Here is a 20,375-nt window from a genome sequence, read left to right as displayed (position 1 = left end):
CAACCGAGGAAAAAAAGATCCAGTTATTTCAACCCAATGGAGTCGGAGGTCTTAATGCAGGCCCATGGAGAGGATGAGCAAATGTTTCGCCGAAAATGTAACACCGCTGAAATCCTTTCACTGTTTCACTGAAGTCCACAGCAGTCAGCTCAGTTTTTTAGTATTGTGACATCATCAGGTGATGGATCAAAGGCAGCACCTCTTCAGACTCACACTTCACTTCAAACCTTTGAGGAAGTGGGACACAATTCTGAGGAGCACAAAAGTTCACTGAGAGACAGACTCAGAGTTTCTGAGTTTCTGAGTTTCTCTGCAGTTTGTCTCTGAAACCACGTCTGTGTCGGTGAACACTTGTATGTTTCAGGAGGGGGGGAAGGGTTTGGCCATGTCACAAGTTTTTCACAGATTTGAGTTTAAATGGAGGAACCAGACACCTGAAACACCTCCTGTGTGGAGAAACTGTCAGGGTTTGGATGAAAGATACACTGTTTGGTTCTGAGCTGATCATCAATAATCAATGAATGATCAATAATCTTCTCAGCTGCTCTGAATGGTGACAGTGAGGCAGCCTTTGTGTTTACATCTGAATCAAATTTGATTTTGGAAATTCTTCAAAGCAGCTTCAAAGGAGGAGTTTCATTCTGTGAGTACTGTGACATCATCAGGTGACATCATCAGGTGATGTATCAAAGGCAGCAGCTCTTCAGACTCACACATCACTTCAAACCTTTGAGGAAGGTCATCCTGCATTCAAACCCAGCAGAGCTTCACTCTCAGTGGAGTTCCTGCTCATCACTGAAACAAACCATCACTTCCTGTATTACAGCTTTTACCTGCAGTATCTGGATAAGAGGAACAGTAATTTAGTGGTTGGTGCTGTGTTTAGCAGAAGGAGACTGACAGGTTTACACAGAAGACAAACTTTGGTAAGAGTCATAACAGCGTGTGACATGTTCTCTCCTCTTTTCCTTTAGACTCGACCCGATGACTTTTTTTGTGTGTTTTTTGTTCTAAATGTGTGTTCAGCATCAGTGCTGCCAGTTTCTCTGCAGTTTGTCTCTGAAACCACGTCTGTGTCGGTGAACACTTGTGCTCTTCATAGTTGTGTGTCACTTTCTCAAAGGTTTGATGTCGGTATGCACAATGTATCAGTTGATGCTGGCAATTCTGTAACATATCAGCATCAGTCCGATGAGTAAAACGGCCAATACCAACAACCGATGTTTATTTCTGTGTAGTTACCGTTTGTGTGTATGTTTCAGGAGGGGGAGGGGGATTTGGCCATGCGGAGTTTGTTTGGGCATGTCATTTGGCATGGCATGGCATTTCACAGATTTGAGCTTAAATGGAGCAGACTTGAGCTCCCTGCACTCTTGTTGTGTTCTAATATGTCTCTAACTCCACCTGAAACATTACAGGCTTCCTGTATGATAAATGTGCTATGCAACAGGTCAGTGTCAAGGGATGTCATTGATGGAGCCAAACCGTCTGGATGCCATATTACTGCCACTACATGTTGATGTTATGGCAGTTGCACTGCCCCTTTCCTCCACTTTGGTTTCACCAGAGCCATTAAATATGGTATAACCTTTAATACATAACTGTCCAACCAGTGCTTTTCTCCTCCAAACATTTATACATTCATTTACATAAACATTCATTTTTGCAGTGAAGTATTTAATTAAATGTAAAACTGTTATAAACGGAGTGTTGCATCAGTGGCCACCATCACTTCAAATAACCCAAATGGGAAAGATCCTTATTGACAGCATTGTTTGGCTTTGCTACATCTGAGCTAAAGATACAAATAAAATTATCTAAACTGGCTTTTATTTTGAAATGATTTTTGGCGATTTTTTGGAGGATGTTTTGCATTTCTAGCAGCCTGGCTAGCTCAGTCGGTAGAGCATGAGACTCTTAATCTCAGGGTCGTGGGTTCGAGCCCCACGTTGGGCGATAAGCAGTTTTTTTTTTAGACCCAAACTTACATTTCCAATATTCTGCCTCGTCTTTCAACCACAACCACATGAAATATTGTGAGGTTGAATGCTGCACGCTGACTGGTTGTGTGTCCAAATGGCTTCAAAGACATCTTTCTGCCATTCACTCCTCCAAACCTTTGGACACAGCTTTGAGCTTTCTCATGTGACCATGTGGCCTAATGGACAAGGCATCTGACTTCGGATCAGAAGACTGAGGGTTCGAGTTCCTTTGTGGTTGAGCAGCTGTGTGTAGGTGAATGTACTAAACTGTGTGGTGAGGTTTTTCAGATCTCCTCCACAGAAGGTGGATCTGATCTCAGTTGGCGGGACAAGGTGTCTGACTTTAGATGAGAAGACTGAGGGTTTGAGGACCTGCCTGCAGTATCTGCAATCATCAGAATCATACCCCTCGACCAACAAGCCATTAGCGCCAACAGAACACTTTTTCTGAAGGGGAGAACTTTTAGGTCATCAAAGATCAAAGATCGACATTGATCATCTTTCACTGCCTTCTGTAACTTTTGTTCACAGGGAGACAAAAATGCCTGAATTACGCACCCTGCACAACACAGACAAACCTCAGAGGAGCACACTCCCTGGTGGTCTAGTGGCTAGGATTTGGCGCTCTCACCGCCGCGGCCTGGGTTCGATTCCCGGTCAGCGAAAATGTTTTTACTGAAAAATACAGGTGATTGACCCCAGAGCATAAATATGTCATCATGCACCTGGAGGGTATTTCAGGTAGGAGTTTCAACGAACTTTGAGTCTATCCCTGAACTCTGAGTTGACTTACTCTGAGATGAGAAACTTTAAGTATCTGGTTCCAGAACAGCTGATCTTAGTTGGTTCAATCAACTCTAAGTATGTTCACCTTGAGTTGCGCACATGCACAACCTCGATAAAAGCCATCATCAATGGAGTCCCGTCAAGCTGCTAAAGCTACCACACCATGCAGGGGATGTAGCTCAGTGGGCGAGCGTACCGCACAGCTGGGGCAAACTGGCAGTGGTGGGATTCGAACCCACGCCGCTGAAGAGACTGGCGCCTAAATCCAGTGTCTTCGAATCCCATATGGTCTAGCGGTCAGGATTCCTGGTTTTCACCCAGGCGGCCCGGGTTCAACTCCCGGTATGGGAATTTGCTTTACAACAATGGACCAATGAACATCTACCACTGATCTACATCCTCTTAGGGTTCAAATCCCACTTCTGACAGAAATGTCTTTTCTTTCACCTCTACTGCTGTTAGGTGTGTTTGGGGACAAAGTTGTTTTATGTATATAATATGTATTACATAACAACTAATTACACTTGGATGAATTAAAATTTGATTTTTTTACTTTAACAGTAAGTGAAAACACGAAGAACAAGTGTGCATGTGGAGACATCCTCTTCCTCTGTGTCCTGGACACTAAAAAGCAGATGAAGCAAAATAGGTGAGAACAGATGATGTTCAGTTGTTGAAATTTCTTTATTTGGACGATATGCTTTGATCATAATCATGGACCAGCAAATATGGTGACAGATAGAACATCATGTTATGTCAGCACCACAAAAGTAGTACAAAGAAGTACCAAGATGTACAGAGGATCTGAAAATATTGCAAAGTAAGTGGCTGACCATCATGACTCCTACCAAAGTTTGTCTCCTGTGAAAAGCAGTCAATCACCAATATCCCTTCTCCTCAGCACAGCATGAGCCACAAAACTACCATTGCTTTGGTAAGAGTCACGATGGTCAGCCACGTACGTTGGGGGTATTTTCAGATCCAAAATACATCCCTGTACATCAGAGTGGTGCTGCTACGGAGTGTTGCATCAGTGGCCACCATCACTTCAAGTAACCCAAATGGGAAAGATCCTTATTGACAGCATTGTTGCGCTTTGCTACATCTGAACTAAAGATACAAATAAAATAATCTAAATTGGCTTTTATTTTGAAATGCTTGTATGGTGCGACTGACTGACTGGTGCGACAGAGCACAACGGATTAGTCGTCCATCACCTTAATCACTCGGCCCCCTCGTCAGGTTTGATACTTGTCCTGGAGTCTCCAGGGGAGACTGCGACCTGAACGCAGCACCTTAGAACGCTCAGCCATTCTGACGACAGAAGCTGAAAAATTTGCCCATCAAAGTGAGTCCAGTCATTCCAATACACAATGACCACGATCTGATAAGATCACATGGAGGCTCAGAGTTTGCACTTGCTCACACGTGTGGAGTGGACAAAACAGGTTGTCTACAGGTTAAGGTTTCACATTGGAACCTTCACTGTGTGAAATGACAGAGTTTCTTTCACCTCTACTGCTGTAAGGTTTTGGGACAAAGGTATTTTGTCTACGTGCTCCCTGGTGGTCTAGTGGCTAGGATTCGGTGCTCTCACCGCCGCGGCCTGGGTTCGATTCCCGGTCAGGGAAAGTGTTTTTATTGAAAAATACAGATGATAGAAAAATTTTATTATTTTGAACTCTCTCGAAAAAGCTTTGAAACCTGTTGATGTTGTTAAAGCGGCCTTTTCTCAAAGCTTAGCTTGAATGCTAGCATGGCAGGGGTATTAGCTCAAATGGTAGAGCGCTCGCTCAGCATGTGAGAGGTAGTGGGTTCGATGCCCACATTCTCCACAAGACTTTAGCTCTTTGGAGATACAGCAACAAGTGAGCTAAACACAGCAAGTCTTTGTTTTTTTGGATGGATTCATGGCAGAGGTTACAAAATGCAGAGCGGTGAATTGGTCCATAGAAGTCTAATATATCAGTGAAGCATGTTAAAGGAACTGAGGTTCTAGTCCCAACCACTAAATTCTCATTATTAGGCTCGAACTCACGACCTTCAGATTACGAGACTGACATGCTGCCTACTGCACCAAATGTTTCAAGTGACCCAAATAGGAAAGTTCCTTATTGACAGCATTGTTGCGCTTTGCTACATCTGAGCTAAAGAGACAAATAAAATAATATAAATTGGCTTTTATTTTGAAATGCTTGTGTGGTGCGACTGCTCTCGTTCTTTCTGTAGCTTAAAGCGTTAACGAGTTGAAACGCAGCAAAACATATTAAATGATAAAAGTAAAAATACAAAGACAGTAAAAAATTGGATGGTCCATGGTGTAATTGTTAGCACTCTAAGTCTGTCATTCATAACAGTTTTAGATTTAATTAAACAATTCAAGATTGTTGTGTGTGTGTTGTGGATGAAAAATCTGCATAAAATGGGAATATGATTGCTTGACAATCAAGGGTTAGGACTGAAAACTCTAAAGCCTGTGGCTCCCTGTGGTAGAAATGGACAGCAGTTGTTGGACTAAAGATAACTCAGCTGTTACTGAATCATCTGTACAGGCTGACTGAGTACAGCTGAGTTAGATGGAGCAAACTTAAGTTTCCAAGGAGGACTCTGCTAATCATGTTTATTAAATGTTGTTTAAGAACAGTTGAGTAGAGTGCTGTGGATGTGAGATGTTGTAGTGTATGATCAATATGATCCTCTGCATATACATGTACATCAGAGTGGTGCTGTGGCTTAGCTGGTCAAAGCGCCTGTCTCGTAAAAACAGGAGATCCTGGGTTCAAATCCCAGCAGTGCCTCATTCATAATGTAAGATGTTGTAGATAGGAAACACTTATACATGGGAAGTGCACGTTCTACCACTGACCTACATCCACTGCATGGGCTGGCAGCATTAGCTAACCAGATAGCTTCTGAGCTCCTGCAACACTGATCTGTCTGATGAAGCCTTTTGGATGAGATGAGGACATTGATGATGCTGCTGAATTTAGGTCACCTGCACTTATGTCAACAGTCAGAGCTCCATACACAATAAGAGTACTAAAGAAAAATACTTTAAACATGAGCTCTGTGTCACATTCATGCAGCTTGTGTAGAAACAGTTCATTCCATCAGAATGAACCTTCACCTGTTAAGGTAACAGTCAAAGCTCCGTACACAACAACAGTCCTGCTTCTGTTCACCAAAAGGCTCCAAAGCCCACCCAGAGACCTGCTGTGTTTAGTTCACTTGTTGCTGTATCTCCAAAGAGCTGAAGTCTTGTGGAGAATGTGGGCATCGATCACAACAAGAAGGTGCCCTGTCCTCTGAGGAGGAAACTATCCAGGCTGGAAAATGTTGAGTCACGGGAGCTTTCCTGCCTGTGGTTGTTGTGGCCGAGTGGTTAATGCGATGGACTAGAAATCCATTGGGGTTTCCCCGCGCAGGTTTGAATTCTGCTTACAACGTTTACTTCCTCTTATGGACCAAGTTTCCCATTTGGGGAGAGACACAGCTGAGTGCTGTTGTTAGGACTCATCTAAGAGGAGGAGAGCACTCACTGGTGCTCAGTTATCATTATCAAGGCCGGTGATAGGGACACACCTTTAGTTCCACTTCCAGGTCATGGAAGCAATAATGAGAAGTCATTTCTACTGTGTGCTGTGCTGAAATAGCTCATTTGGGGGAGCGAACAAAAGGAGCCACAACAGCTGCTGAAACCCAGGATTGAAACAGGGACCTTTAAATCTTTAATGTAACGCTCTCCCAAACAGGCAGGATCTCTGTGAGACACAAAAGGAGCAACATTTAGGATAATTATAGCTTATTATAGAGCCCACACTTTAAGAACGGCGGCCCTATAAGCATCCAACAGCATCACTGAGTCAGGAGCAGCACAGTGACAACTGTACACATTACTGGAGAAAGTGATAAATGACATTCTCCATCTATTTGAGTCAGTGAGGAAACATGTGAAGAGAAGAAGCTGCTCGTTCTCCTTCAACAGTTTGATCTGAGGAAAAGTCACTTCCTCTTTTCAGGAATCAACTTCTACCATCTGTCCACTAGATGGAGATAACTGAGCATCAACGTAAAAATCCTCCGGTCTTCAATGTGTGAACTATAATACCAGTGGATTAAACAAAATACGTCCCTGGGTGGGCTCGAACCACCATCCTTTCAGTTAACAGCCGAACGCGCTGACCGATTGCGCCACAGAGACATGATGACCAGTTCCTGTTACAGCCTAAAACCATAAACTGAACATGAATCCAGCACTCAGCGTTACAGCAGCACACCTCTGTTACTGTGGAGCTGTGTCTCTTTTCTACTTTATTATAGATGATAGAAAAAAACTCCAGATAAGAAGCAGCTGTACATGCAGTGACTAGTTCTCCTGCTCAGGTATCGTCTCTCAGGGCATCGTTTGTTGTCTTTGTGTGTTTTTGTGTCCGATGCTTCACAGCTCACAGGCCAAAGTACGGGCTGGCCTTCATGGCTCACATGTACAGATGAGTTACCTCAATGTAAGTATCATAGGTACAGCACACAGCTGAAACATTTACTGTTCAGGGTGGAATACGGCACCTCGCTCAGTGCTTGTCCAGGCAAGAAAAGGTTCAGCTGCCAGCTTGTTATATCAACAATGTGTCACATTCTAAAGCAAAGTACTGCTGGGACTTGAACCCAGGAGCTCTTGTATAGTAGACAGACACTTTGACCAGCTAAGCCACAGAACCACTCTGAAGTACATGTATATACAGAGGATCTGGTGATGGAAGTATAATGTGTATACTGCAGCTGAGGTTGATGGTAAAGTGGTTTGTTTTAATGTAGGACTCTGCATCTACCTGAACCTGTTTGACTGCAGATGTGCATTTTCATTTGGACCCCAGGAAGAGTAGCTGCTGCCTCAGTGACAGCTAACGGGGATTCTAACGAGTGATAAACAATAAACAGACATTTCCAATCGTCATCAGAACAGATAAAAAACTTTATGACATGGACCACTTAAGTTGGTGACAGATAGAACATCATGTTACTTGATGTTACTTCATTACATTTGAAAATTGTAAGGTTGGTGTATTTCATTGGCATTTTTTGGGGGGCAGGTGGGACTTGAAAATGAATCCTTGTCAGAAATGATTGAGCAATAAAGAACAACGATAAACGAGGGGAGAGGGGTGAACAACATTAATGGGCTGGAAAACTGTATCTGTCATAGAAGAAGACATTCATAAAGAGTTAAAGCAAATTCATTTCAAAATGTCATATGAGGGGCTCGTCCAGGATTTGAAACTGGGAACTCTTGCACCCTGAGTGAGAATCATACCTGTACACCAACAAGCCCTGGAAGGAGGAAATGTTGATAGTGTCCATGGTTTTGCACACCACATTGTCATCCAACAACATAATATTCCTTTATTTTGTTGTTTATGCCTTTATTGCTCACTGCTACAGTTAGTAAAATTTAAAACACATATGAATTCTATTTTAATCTGTTCATTTTAAATTCCTGATCTGGTGGCAGCTGCAGCTTTTTTCTAATGTTAAAATGAATGAAGTCAGATTTTGTTGTCTGGTCCTCTGCTCCAGGTGGAGAGTCCTTCAGTTTGTGGAGGATTTCAGTGAAAATAAAGGATGAGGCCGTGTTGTGTGTGTGTATATATACATATATATAGTGGCAGCATAAAGACTGGGTCCCGCTGTCTTACTCAGGCTGAACTACAGCGTCTATTCACGGGCGCGATCCCACTACTGAGCGGCACGGGGGCTTTGACCTGCTCCGTGTCCGACCTGGGCCGGTGCACCCCTCCTTAGACGACCTGGTGATCCCGGGCTCCCCCCGGAGCACCATATCGATACCGAACTTAGTGCGGACACCCGATCGACATAGTCCGCTGCAGCCCAGAGCTCCTGAGCTCAAACGCTCCTCCAGCCTCAGCCTCCCGGTAACTTGGATTACAGGCGCGCGCCACCGCACCCGGCGAGGGACACACTTCCTGATCGGACTTTTAGCCTTTGTGATAGTGACGTCACAAAAGGCAGCAGCGCTTCAGACTCACACATCACTTCAAACCTTTGAGGAAGTGACACACAACTGTGAGGAGCACACGTGTTGACCGACACAGACGTGGTTTCAGAGACAAACAACATGGCAGTGAAGCGCACACTCTTATTTTGAAGGACAGTATTTTTTTTTTGTCATGCTTTCTTTTATTCTTTTGAGTGTTAATATTGTAGGAAGGAATTTACAGTTACAGATGTTGATGTTAAGGTTTAAAACATACACAAATGCCGGGAGGGAGGTCTGCGAAGCACCGGAAGTAGAATGCATATTTTATTTTGTAATCTCCACTTGCCGTCTTGCGCTGCATATTATTTCCTCTTGCTCGCGACTCTCCTTCCAGAAAATTACGCATTTCTGATGGTCTTTGTATTTTTTTTTTTTATCGTTTTTGTTGTGCAAATTGAAGTAAGTTAGATAAAAATACTTATGAAGTTGGTGTAATCACAGAGTTAAGTTGTAAAACTATATATTTTGTTATTTTCATGCATAATCTCGCCAATTAGAGGAGAAGTGGAGAAGCATGAGTTGCTCGGCTGCTACTTAGCTTATAACGCCAGAGTGTGCTATTGAGACTGGATGCTAACAGGAGCCATGTAGTGACTGTGTTCATGGTGTTACAGAGCACAGAGGGCATGTAGGAGAAAAACCTGTCAACACCTGTGAATGTTTCTTCTCCACAATGCAGGTATGTGAGTTATTCTTTTTTTAGTTTTCTTAGGTTGATGTACATTTTATTTAGTTGGGTTAATTGTTTGTGCTCTTAAATAAAGCTGGTCCCTTCCGGGTACTTTTCCTGTGTGTGGGGAACAGATGAGCACAGGTGAACCCCATGTGAGGGTCAAACTCACAGCTTTCATATAATGAGACTGCAACATCTAGGCCTGGAAGTCAGCTTAAGTAAGAGTGAGATGGAGGAGACCTGTCAGTGCTGCTTTTCATGTAGAGCAGCTCTGTTTTTAAAAAGTTGGAGGAAAAAGTAACATTGCATTGGCCGGGAATCAAACTCATGAAAGTACACATCGTTCTGCAGTTCTCTATCAGCAGCAGCAGGTACTGCTGTGAGCTTCATCCTCTCCCTCCTCCCAAAACGGTCACAGTGTTCAAATTTACACAAGGAAACTGTTAGAAATTCAATGTAAAAAGTGTAACAGTGGCGTAACAAAGGTGGAGCTTATGTTTGCATCTGTGTGGGAAACAGCACTAAAATAAACGAAAATAAAACAGGTTCTTGTGTGGCAGATGGGGATTTACTGTGTGTTTACGTGGATCCTCCGGTTCCTCTTCCTCATCTTCACAGTCCGGTGTGTGTGTGTTCTGGTGTCAGTGTCAGTGTGGCTCCCTCCTGGGACTTCTTGAATACAAACTGGGTTTACAGTTTCCTGAGCCTGTTCGGCCTCTCTGTGTTGTGAGTTGGCAGTGCGCCCTCTCCTCTCCTCCACGCTGTTGGAAACGGCCCTCTGCCCAGTGGCTGTGCCGTCTGTGTTTCACAGCCAACAGGCTGCTGTTTTGTTTGTCCTCTCCTCACTGTGGCTGAACTAGTATGGTTCCTGAACCGAGCCATGTTTCAGTGGGTTCATTTATACCACCTGCTGTTAGTTGTTTTAGTTTAATTTAGTTGGTGGTATTAATATGTTCTTTTCATATTTATTGTTGTCTGGGAGTTGGTTGACAGAGGCTCCACACAGGCCGTCCTCCAACCCCACTGTTTTCTTTATTGATTTGATTGGATAACTGTTAGTGTGTTCTTTTGTAAGTTCTGTGAGGATTAGGGTGGGAGATTGTTTGACTTTATTTGAGAGAGCTTAGTTTTGATTGTTCAGTTTTTGGGATGTATTATTTAGGTTAGTTAGTGTGTGTCTTGTGTGAGTATGTTTTGAATGTGTGACCTGCGCCCAACCATTTTTCATGTGCTTCATATGTGTTGTGTAGAGAGGGGTTAAGTTCATTCAAGTTTTGGGTCTGAAGCTCCTCCAGATGATGTTTTTGGTCGACAGTTAAATTTTCCCGTCACTATCCCATCCTTTGCTGCCACAAAAACATGTGCCACAAAAACAATGTTGGCAGAGTGAATCTTTGCTTTTAAGTTCTCTGAAGGTGCATTCTGTGGTTTGTCCAAGTAAAATGGATAACATGTTACTCATGTTAGCACATTACCTTAGACAAGATGACTGAGAAGCTTCAGGTAGATGCAACACAAATCATCCTCAGTGAGTCAATAAGGCAATAAGGCTGGTTTGGTTTTAAACCTGAATCTGTGACTTCAAATGAGAAGAGAACAGGAAAGAAACAACCATGGATACACTTTCTGCCCAAATGTGTGGTCACAATGCTGTATAGATGCAATACAATAAATATATAATGTCTATGATATTTTTTTTGTGTTGGGTGTGTTTTAATACATTATTATGAGTTTCCTCAAGAATTCTCAGTGGCAATGAGAAGCAGTTATGCGTGTCATGAACTGAAAGCTGTTTAATAATGTTTTTGTTTTTGTTAGCTCTGCCATGGGAAAGGTCATAAATGTACACTATGATAGAATCAACACAAAGACGTCACACTGCACTGGTTTTCTTCTTTTTTCACCGGCCCAGCTCTATGCGTCTGCTGCACCCACCTAATCAGTGCAACCATCTCATTCCACTCATTTTCTGTCAGATTATCTTTAGCAACATGCATTTGTGCTGTTTTGTATTTGGTTTGCACCTTTAACCGCCAGTCCTATTAAAGCAAAAAGTCGACATTTCAATACTAACTGACTGTAACGGGTTTTAGATCGAACCCAAATACAGTACAGACTGAGATCAAAGAAGAACAGTTCAACAGTTTATTCTGAAGCCCCTCTGGTGAGGGAACCCAGGCAAACAGGGGAGAGGTGAGGGGCCAGCAGCCAGAGGAGTCAGAGAGAGATGGTGGTCAGGTTATGTGGTCAGAGACAGGCAGGGTGAAATCCTGCCTAACAGCCTGGAAATGAATATGACAAAGCTTTGCAAGATGCTCAAGATAATCTGGCGGAAAACTGGTGGAATGAGATGAACGCACTGTTTAGGTGGGTGCAACAGGCGGGTAGAGCTGAGCAACTGGGTGTTTATCTACCTTCCTTCCTATCTCCTATTTCCTATTTGTCTTCACTTTATTCCTATTTTAATATAAAATAGGATTCACAGAGGAAACTAATATATGAAATCAATAGACTTAAACTAGATTTTTTTAAGGTCTTTAAATGGTCACAACAAAGTAATCTTCAATTAAACAAATTTTTATCAACTTAGCTTTCATGGTGAAGGATAAGTTGATTTCCTTGGACTGGTATGCAGTGTTATCGTTGAGCCATGATAGAACAAACATGTCTGAACTGGTCTTAAACGTTGGATGAACTTGGGTGAGTGAATTAAACTCGTCTTGTTGATGTTACACTCTCAGACACCTGGACTGACGAGGGAGAAGAAGCAGCTTCGTCTCTTCAGATGTTACTTTGACACATGAAGCTGTAAAGTGACTAAATCAACCTGAAGTGAGTTCAGCAGGTGAGAATCTGTAAATGTCTGAAGAGGATCACTGTGATCACATTGTGCTTTTTGACTTAGATTTTCATGTTACTTTTGGTAGCAGATTGATTGTAATCTTTTTATTGTTGGACACTCCTCAGAACTCATCGACCTGTTAACTAAGAATCAGTATGGACAGAGAGCAGGTGGCTCTTTTCTCTGCTGAACAATGAACAAGACAACAATATCCAGGGAAAAACATGGCATAAAGAGTTTAAATAAAATTTAATAGTCAGGATCTGAATTAAAGACTGATAAACATTTTAAAATAGGCAAAAAAAAACCGTAAGGAGCTTTTTTATTTTTAAAGGTTGAGGGAAATTAAATTTTATTTTATCTCACAGCAGCAGCCATCTGCACTGCACAGATTTTCCCTGCAGATGACAATTTAAAGACCTAATCTATCAATATTTTATTAGGAATTTGAAGTGAATAGCTCCTTCGCTTCTTTTTGTTCTTTCTTCTCTAATATAAAGCAAGATTCAATTAGTAAACCAAAGATTTTGAATTGCCAGAGTTAAACCACAACACAATGTTTTTAATTGGTCGAAACAAATTAATCTGAAGTGAAACACATTTTTATCAGCTTTCATGATGAAGGTTAAGTTGTTTTCCTTGAACCAATGTCCCGTCCTTCTGTTGAGCAATAACAGAACAAACATGTCAGAACTGGTCTGAAGCCTTGGATGAACTTGGCTGAAAGAATTTAACTCTTCCTATTAATGGCACACTCTTGAGTATTTCCAGTTACAGTGAGGCCATTGAACGTTTAAAGCAGCATTCACTTGTTGGGAATTATGTGAATATAATTGTAATAATTGTATTATCATTTTTTATAGGAATTAAATCGCCACAAGTTGTTTGATTAATAATGTGACATGAATTAAATCGCAGCTCAATCAACACATCCTACATTTAGATACCACCATCTAGTGGACAGAGAGAAGAAGCACATCAGAACTGAGATGCATTTTTCTGAAACTTGTAGATTACTGATAGATCGGACTGATTTGTATGTGATATTGTGGAGGCACACTATTTAAATAATGTGTCAAAGAAACAAATGCTTAAGGTGCATCCTAAACATTAGATCAGAGAACCACCGCCTCTGGGCGGAGGTTTCCTGACACCAGGCTTACATGAGGGGCAGAAGGAGGGGGAGGAGCATGACACGGCAGAGCTGTAATTACCACCACCAGGTGGTAATTACAGGTGGAGAGGTGGCGAGCCACATTAAAAAGGCTAAATCAAGTTGTTTAATGTTAGAATACAGGGAAACCAAATGTCCTTTCATGAAACTTTGCAAATTTACATCCAGAGCAGGATCAACGTTGGCTTTGATTCCCTTGCAGCAGTGGAGAAAGTGTCAGCGCAAAAAAAACCGACTCACCATGTTAGGATATGATAGAGTCAGTCAGCACGTTTACATGCACAGTTAAGTCAGTTCAATCCGCTAAGACCGGTGAGCTAGCAAGTTAGCGACTCAGAGGTAAACTTGCATGACAATGGGCGGCCACCTTGTAAATGTGTACATTACTTCGCCACGTTAGCAAGCAGCTTTGTATTTGCATTTACGTTTTAAATGCCATTCAATTTCCGGGTCATAGCTTTGCCCGAAATTAAAGCACATTCACAGATCCCCCTCCTCCAGCTCCAGTCTGACTGTTTACATGCAGCAGTTGCTCAACCTTCAATCACATTATCTGGGTGTGTTAGTCCAACTATTTTCAGCTCAATTTCAGCTGAGCTAATGTGTTTACATGTACTTTAAAAGTCCACTTTTGGTTGGATTGACGCTATAATTCGTTTTTTTTAGGTGTCAAGTAAACGTGCTTACTGTCGTTCCAAGTATCGCACTACTTACCGGCTTTACATTTAATGGTTTTATTTTGGTCCATCTAACAAACATTGCTGAGAATATGGAACACAACCTTGCTTTTCACAATTTCAATTCAAAAATAAAAATGGTAAGACCAAAATTGACTCATATTTTAAACACCACAAAATGGCTGCAGATTTGAACGATGAACTAACATCAAAACCTCTGTAATATAAAACATAACAATAACATAAACCAAAGACTACTGTGGCTACGCTCATACAGTGGCATGCAGTCAACATTACTCCCATGTTGACTGGTACTCCGGGTTGATTGTCATGTTTTTTCTTTTTGACAGGCTGTGTGATCAGCTGATCTTCTTGTGATAAAACAGTTTTTAACGTTTTTCTGTGGATTGCACTTTTTACCAGGAGAAACCAGGAAAAAAACAAAACAAAACATTAATACAGACACCTTTCAGATTTTTTTTTTTGAGATTTATCTGCATTTTTCCACAGCAGATGGGCATTTGTTTGTCTTATTTTCTTCACAAAATTCAATCTTACATTCTTTTTATTTAGTGTCAGTACGAAAGGCAATGGATGATGTGGCACTGTGACTATTATATTTGAATAAACACAGAGTCAACGTGTAATTCTTTATTTGATGGCACCAACTGAAAGATGCCCACACTTGGGAACTCTTCCTAAATGGCACCAGGATTGAAAAGTCAGAAATTCACAAAAGTGATGGTTGTTAGTAACACACAGTTAGGCTGAGTACCACTCCAAAGTTTCAAAGCTCCACCTGTCAACTCAAAGCAACCAGGTGACTCAGTCTGACTGAAGCAGTGACGTGTGTGTTTGGATTTACCGTATTTTCCGCACTATAAGGCGCACCTAAGAGCCTTCAATTTTTTCAAAAGCTGACCATGCGCCTTATAATCCGGTGCGCCTTATATATGGATCGATATTGATATTGATCCATATATATATCTGCCAGTGGATCGTAAATGCCTGGGCTGATATATCAGTCTCAACTGTGGTCCGAGCTTTCAGGAAGGCAGGAATTGTCACTGACCTGCCAGACAACAACAGCGACACTGACTCGATTAATGACAACTTTGATGAGACGGAGCCGGGCGTTTTGGATGCCGCATTCGCCCAGCTGTTCAATTCGGACACTGAAGAAGAAGAATTCGAGGGATTGGTAGATGAGGAATGAACTGATAAAGTGAGCTTTACGTGTTTCTTTTGTGTGTTTACAGTTGAACAAGGTTGGTCATATTGTGAATATGGACATTAACGCATAACGTAACGTAACGTAACCCCAGCCTCTACTGTAGCACCTTATAATGCGGTGCGCCTTATAGTGCGGAAAATACGGTACTTAGTATTTTTGGGTGTGTAGCTTTGGAACAAACTGTTTGTCTTGTTTCTTCTTTGTTCTGTCAGTCAGAAAATGTTTTCCTCTCAGACCGACTCCATCCCGAAGATGATGGACTGTGATGAGGAAGAGGAGGCCAGACCAGAGTCTCCAGGATCAAGCTGTCTGTCTCTGAAGTCTGACTGGTCCAAAGAGTTTAATCCTCCATGCTTCAGTAATGGACCTGGACCCTCAGAGACAAAGTAAGAGACTGTGAAGATGAGAGTAAAAATCCATCCATAGATATTCATGATCCTGAATCATCAGTGCAGATTCAGGAAGACACTGAGATGGATCTTCTGGTTTTATCACCAGAAACTACTGATGTTTTTTCCTAACCAAACATTTCATTACATTAGTCAGATCATGTCAGTTATAAAGAAATGTTTTCACAGAGACAGGAAGAGAAAAAGACATGTCTCTGAAGAGGAGCAGCCGTCCCACTGTGCTCTGTGTCAGGACGTCCTGAAGGATCCAGTCTCTACCAGCTGTGGACACTGGGTCTGCAGACAGTGCTGCACCTCACACTGGGACCAGTCTACTTCTTCAGGAGACTCCTCCTGTCCCCAGTGTGGACAAAGATCCAGAACCAGACCAGGTCTACAGACCAGCCCTGAACAGAGTGAGACTGAACTTCTGACTGACGTCTTTAGTTTCCATCAGATCCTCAGACTCTCTGTCTTCTGTCTGACGTTGTCTCTTCTCTGTCAGCAGATCGTGTTCTACAGGAGGTTTTAGATCAACATAAGATCAGTCTGAGGACCAGATGTCAACATGTGACTGAAGGAACAGGAACAGGAAGTGGAACCCTCCTCAACAGGATCTACACTGAGCTCTACATCACAGAGGGACAGAGTGAAGAGGTGAATACCCAACATGAGGTGAGGCAGCTGGAGACAACTTCTAAGAAGAAGACCCTCCATGATGCTCCAATCAAATGTCACCACATCTTTAAAGTGTCACCTGACCAGCAGAGTCCCATCAGACTGGTTCTGACCAACGGCGTCGCTGGAGTTGGAAAAACTTTCTCTGTGCAGAAGTTCAGTCTGGACTGGGCAGAGGGTTTGGAGAACCAGGATGTCAGTCTGCTGGTTCTGCTTTCATTCAGGGAGCTGAACCTGATCAGAGATCAGCAGTACAGTCTTCTCAGGCTGCTTCATGTTTTCCATCCAACATTACAGAAGATCACAGCAGAGCAGCTGGCTGCCTGTAAAGTTCTGTTCATCCTGGACGGCCTGGATGAAAGCAGACTTTCACTGGACTTCACCAACAGGGAGGTCGTGTCTGACGTCACACAGGAGTCATCGGTCCACCTGCTGCTGACAAACCTCATCCAGGGGAATCTGCTTCCCTCGGCTCTGGTCTGGATCACTTCCAGACCTGCAGCAGCCAGTCAGATCCCTCCTTCATGTGTTGACAGGCTAACAGAAGTCCGAGGCTTCACTGACACCCAGCAGGAGGAGTACTTCAGGAGGAGGTCCAGGGATGAAGGGCTGTCCAACAGAATCATCTCACACATCAAGAAGTCCAAGAGCCTTCACATCATGTGTCAAGTCCCAGTTTTCTGCTGGATCATCGCTACAGTTCTGGAGCACATGTTGACTACAGACCAGCAAGGAGAGCTGCCTCAGACCATGACTGACCTGTACTCACACTTCCTGCTGGTCCAGACCAGGAGGAAGAGGATCAAGTACCATGAGGGACATGAGACAAGTCCACAGGAGCTGATGGAGGCTGACGGGGAAGTTCTTCTGAAGCTGGGGAGGCTGGCGTTTGAACATCTGGAGAAAGGGAACATCATGTTCTACCAAGAAGACCTGGAGCAGTGTGGTCTTGATGTCACAGAGGCCTCGGTGTACTCAGGACTCTGTACTGAGATCTTCAAAACAGAGAATGTGATCTTCCAGAAAACAGTCTACTGCTTTGTTCATCTGAGTGTTCAGGAGTTTCTGGCTGCAGTCTACATGTTCCACTGTCACACCAACAGGAACAAGGAGGTCCTGAAGAACTTTCTGGGAAAAAAAGATTCAGCCCTGGAGGACTTTCTGATGGCAGTCCTGAAGAAATCCCACAGAAATGAAAATGGTCGCCTGGACCTGTTTGTCCGCTTCCTTCATGGTCTCTCTCTGCAGTCCAACCAGAGACTCTTAGGAGGTCTGCTGGGTCAGACAGAAACCAAACCAGAGACCATCCAGAGAGCCATCAACAACCTGAAGAGGATGAGGATGATGAAAATCTCTCCTGACAGAAGCATCAACATGTTCCACTGTCTGAAGGAGCTGAAGGATCACTCAGTTCATCAGGAGTTCCTGAAGTCAGAGACCAGATCAGAGAAGAAACTCTCCCTGATCCACTGCTCAGCTCTGGCCTACATGCTACAGATGTCAGAGGACGTTCTGGACGAGTTTGACCTGAAGAAGTACAACACATCAGAGGAGGGACGACGGAGACTGATCCCAGCTGTGAGGAACTGCAGGAAGGCTCGGTGAGTCCACTCTCATTCTCATCAATCCTTCTGATGTGTTTAAATCCAATCTGATTCAGATGGTGTTTCACTGTCAGCTGTTTGTTTTTAGATGTTTCAAATGCTGCCAGAGATAAATATTCACTTAGTTGTGTTTCGAGTGGAAATCCTAAAGACTGATGACATCAGCAGGTATCAGTGACTGATCGATCATCTTCACTAGCTTCACTGTTCACTGATCTCAACTCAGTGAAAATTAAATCAGTAGACAGTCAAATGTTTTTAGGTCAACATGACCTCATGGTCCCTCAGAGGAGACAGACCTGGATCAGGTCCCTGACAGACTGAGGACCTGATGGAAGACCAACTGACCACATTTTGTCTCTTTGCCTGAAAAATTATGAAAACTCTGACAGTGTGAGACAGAGATGGAAGTCTTGGCGTCTTTAGTCCTCAAAACCTCCAGATGAATATGTAGTGTCCTGTGTCAGTGACATATTGTGTAATATGTGTCATCACAGACTTGTTGGTTGTGGACTCTTCGAGACTGAGTATGACATTGTGGCCTCAGCTCTAAAGTCCAACCCCTCCCATCTGAGAGACCTGGACCTGAGTCAGAACTTCATAGAGGATTCAGGACTGAAGCTGGTGTGTGCTGGACTGGAGAGTCCAAACTGTGGACTGGAGACTCTGAGGTCAGTTCACTGACTGGACCTGCTGCAGTTTGAGTGTTGTGTTGTTGTTTGAATGATGTGTGCAGAGACATGTTGATGACGACCCACAATAACACAAAGATCATTGAGGACATTTCTGATTGATTTATTAATGATTTGATCTTCATCTTTTATTCTTTACTCAGGTTGATGAACTGCAGTTTGTCAGAGATCAGCTGTTCTTCTCTGGTCTCAGCTCTGAAGTCCAACCCCTCCCATCTCAGAGAACTGGACCTGAGTCAGAACTACCTGCAGGATTCAGGACTGAAGGATCTGTGTGGTTTTCTGGAGAGTCCTCACTGTAGACTGGAAACTCTGAGGTAAGTTCAGTTGTTGTTGTAGATCTTTTATGTTCAATCCAGAAATTGTCTTCACATAGAACTTGAATTTATTCTCTTTGGATGTTGTTGTTGTTATTATTTAGTGCCATGGGCTTCAGCACAGAGGCTACTTCTACAGCTAGAATAGTTATTACCAAAAAAAAAAAAAAAAAGGTAAAATTTTCCAAAGGAAAAATTAATTGGAACCAAAAAAAACAAAAATCCCCAAAATTACCTTTTTTCTCAGTCACCTAGCTCTCTCATACCTGCACGTAGAAATGACATTCAAAATTTCAAACGGAGGAAAACTTGTACTTTTCCCAATACACCAAACCGTTTTCACATAAAAAGTAAACTTTTCAAACTACCATCGCTAAAAGGAGTAGTCAAAACTACTTCTTAATCAAAGCTAGAGTGGAGCTGCTCATTCACTTGAGTGAGAGAAGCATGAAAAAATAACAAAAGAATAAAATAATGCAAATTCATTGATTAATTGACTTTCCTTACTGAGGAGCTGGCAACACTGATCGTTACATGTCTGTCCCAAATATATGGGCTGGGAGGGCCCTACCGAACATACTACTATGTTCAGCAGACTCATTTGGTCACGCACATCCTGGGCATATATTCTCCTTCATCCAGGTCCTAGTCATATCTGTCAAACAATTGAACGCAATCAGTTCTCCAAACAAAAATGTAATCGGGGTGACTTTTGAGCACAGAACGGCACATGGGTTACTCGTTCCAGGCAACAGGTCCCACGGCACCTCAAAATTTCCCTTAAATTTTCCAGTTCGATCCTGTCACTCTTTGCATTGGACTGTAATTTAATTCAGAAGTTTCAGTTTATTCATTTTGGATCAGCAACAATTTAGTTGTTTCATGTTTCCAATATTCTTCTTGCTGACTGATTCTCCATGTTCAGTTTTATCATGATTATTATTAATATTATACTGTAGTTGTTTTCACACATTCAATTTACTTGTTTCATGTAGTAATTAGGAAAAGGCTGACAGGAACCAAACCAGCCTGTTTCACATATTTGATCTCAAAACAGACCAGGACCAAGGGAGACCTTAGTACTGGATCAGGACTGGATCTTTAAATTCTGATCTAGTTCAGTCTGTCCTGAGGTTGCTGTTTGGGTGATGTGTGTCGCGACATGATGATGACCCACAATAACACAAAGATCATTGATAAGGACTTTTCTGATTAATTATTAACGATTTGATCTTCAACTTTTATTCTTCACTCAGGTTGGACAGCTGCAGT

At 42.6% G+C, this 20,375-nt stretch overlaps 1 long non-coding RNA gene and 6 other non-coding genes across 7 annotated transcripts; 6 read left to right on the top strand and 1 right to left on the bottom strand.

Annotated features, from left to right (window-relative positions):
* Nucleotides 1-1,883: 1,883 nt before the first annotated feature.
* trnak-cuu (transfer RNA lysine (anticodon CUU)) lies at nt 1,884-1,956 on the top strand. Its single transcript has one exon. It is a non-coding gene; the product is annotated as a tRNA-Lys (tRNA).
* A 619-nt stretch (nt 1,957-2,575) lies between these two features.
* On the top strand, nt 2,576-2,647 carry trnae-cuc (transfer RNA glutamic acid (anticodon CUC)). The gene has a single exon. It is a non-coding gene; the product is annotated as a tRNA-Glu (tRNA).
* Nucleotides 2,648-3,047: 400 nt separating this feature from the next.
* On the top strand, nt 3,048-3,119 carry trnae-uuc (transfer RNA glutamic acid (anticodon UUC)). Its single transcript has one exon. It is a non-coding gene; the product is annotated as a tRNA-Glu (tRNA).
* Nucleotides 3,120-4,327: 1,208 nt separating this feature from the next.
* Nucleotides 4,328-4,399, top strand: trnae-cuc (transfer RNA glutamic acid (anticodon CUC)). The gene has a single exon. It is a non-coding gene; the product is annotated as a tRNA-Glu (tRNA).
* A 1,091-nt stretch (nt 4,400-5,490) lies between these two features.
* Nucleotides 5,491-5,566, top strand: trnat-cgu (transfer RNA threonine (anticodon CGU)). Its single transcript has one exon. It is a non-coding gene; the product is annotated as a tRNA-Thr (tRNA).
* Nucleotides 5,567-6,895: 1,329 nt separating this feature from the next.
* Nucleotides 6,896-6,969, bottom strand: trnan-guu (transfer RNA asparagine (anticodon GUU)). Its single transcript has one exon. It is a non-coding gene; the product is annotated as a tRNA-Asn (tRNA).
* A 2,220-nt stretch (nt 6,970-9,189) lies between these two features.
* LOC115055611 (uncharacterized) lies at nt 9,190-16,061 on the top strand. The gene is made up of 4 exons (XR_003841705.1): nt 9,190-9,502; nt 12,238-12,341; nt 15,636-15,809; nt 16,002-16,061. It is a non-coding gene; the product is annotated as an uncharacterized LOC115055611 (long non-coding RNA).
* The last annotated feature ends 4,314 nt before the right edge of the window (nt 16,062-20,375 follow it).

This window comes from Echeneis naucrates, chromosome 2 (assembly GCF_900963305.1).
Source record: "Echeneis naucrates chromosome 2, fEcheNa1.1, whole genome shotgun sequence".
Classification (NCBI taxonomy): domain Eukaryota; kingdom Metazoa; phylum Chordata; class Actinopteri; order Carangiformes; family Echeneidae; genus Echeneis; species Echeneis naucrates.
Note: the sequence above shows the minus strand (reverse complement) of the source record. Positions and strands in the feature narration are given on the sequence as shown.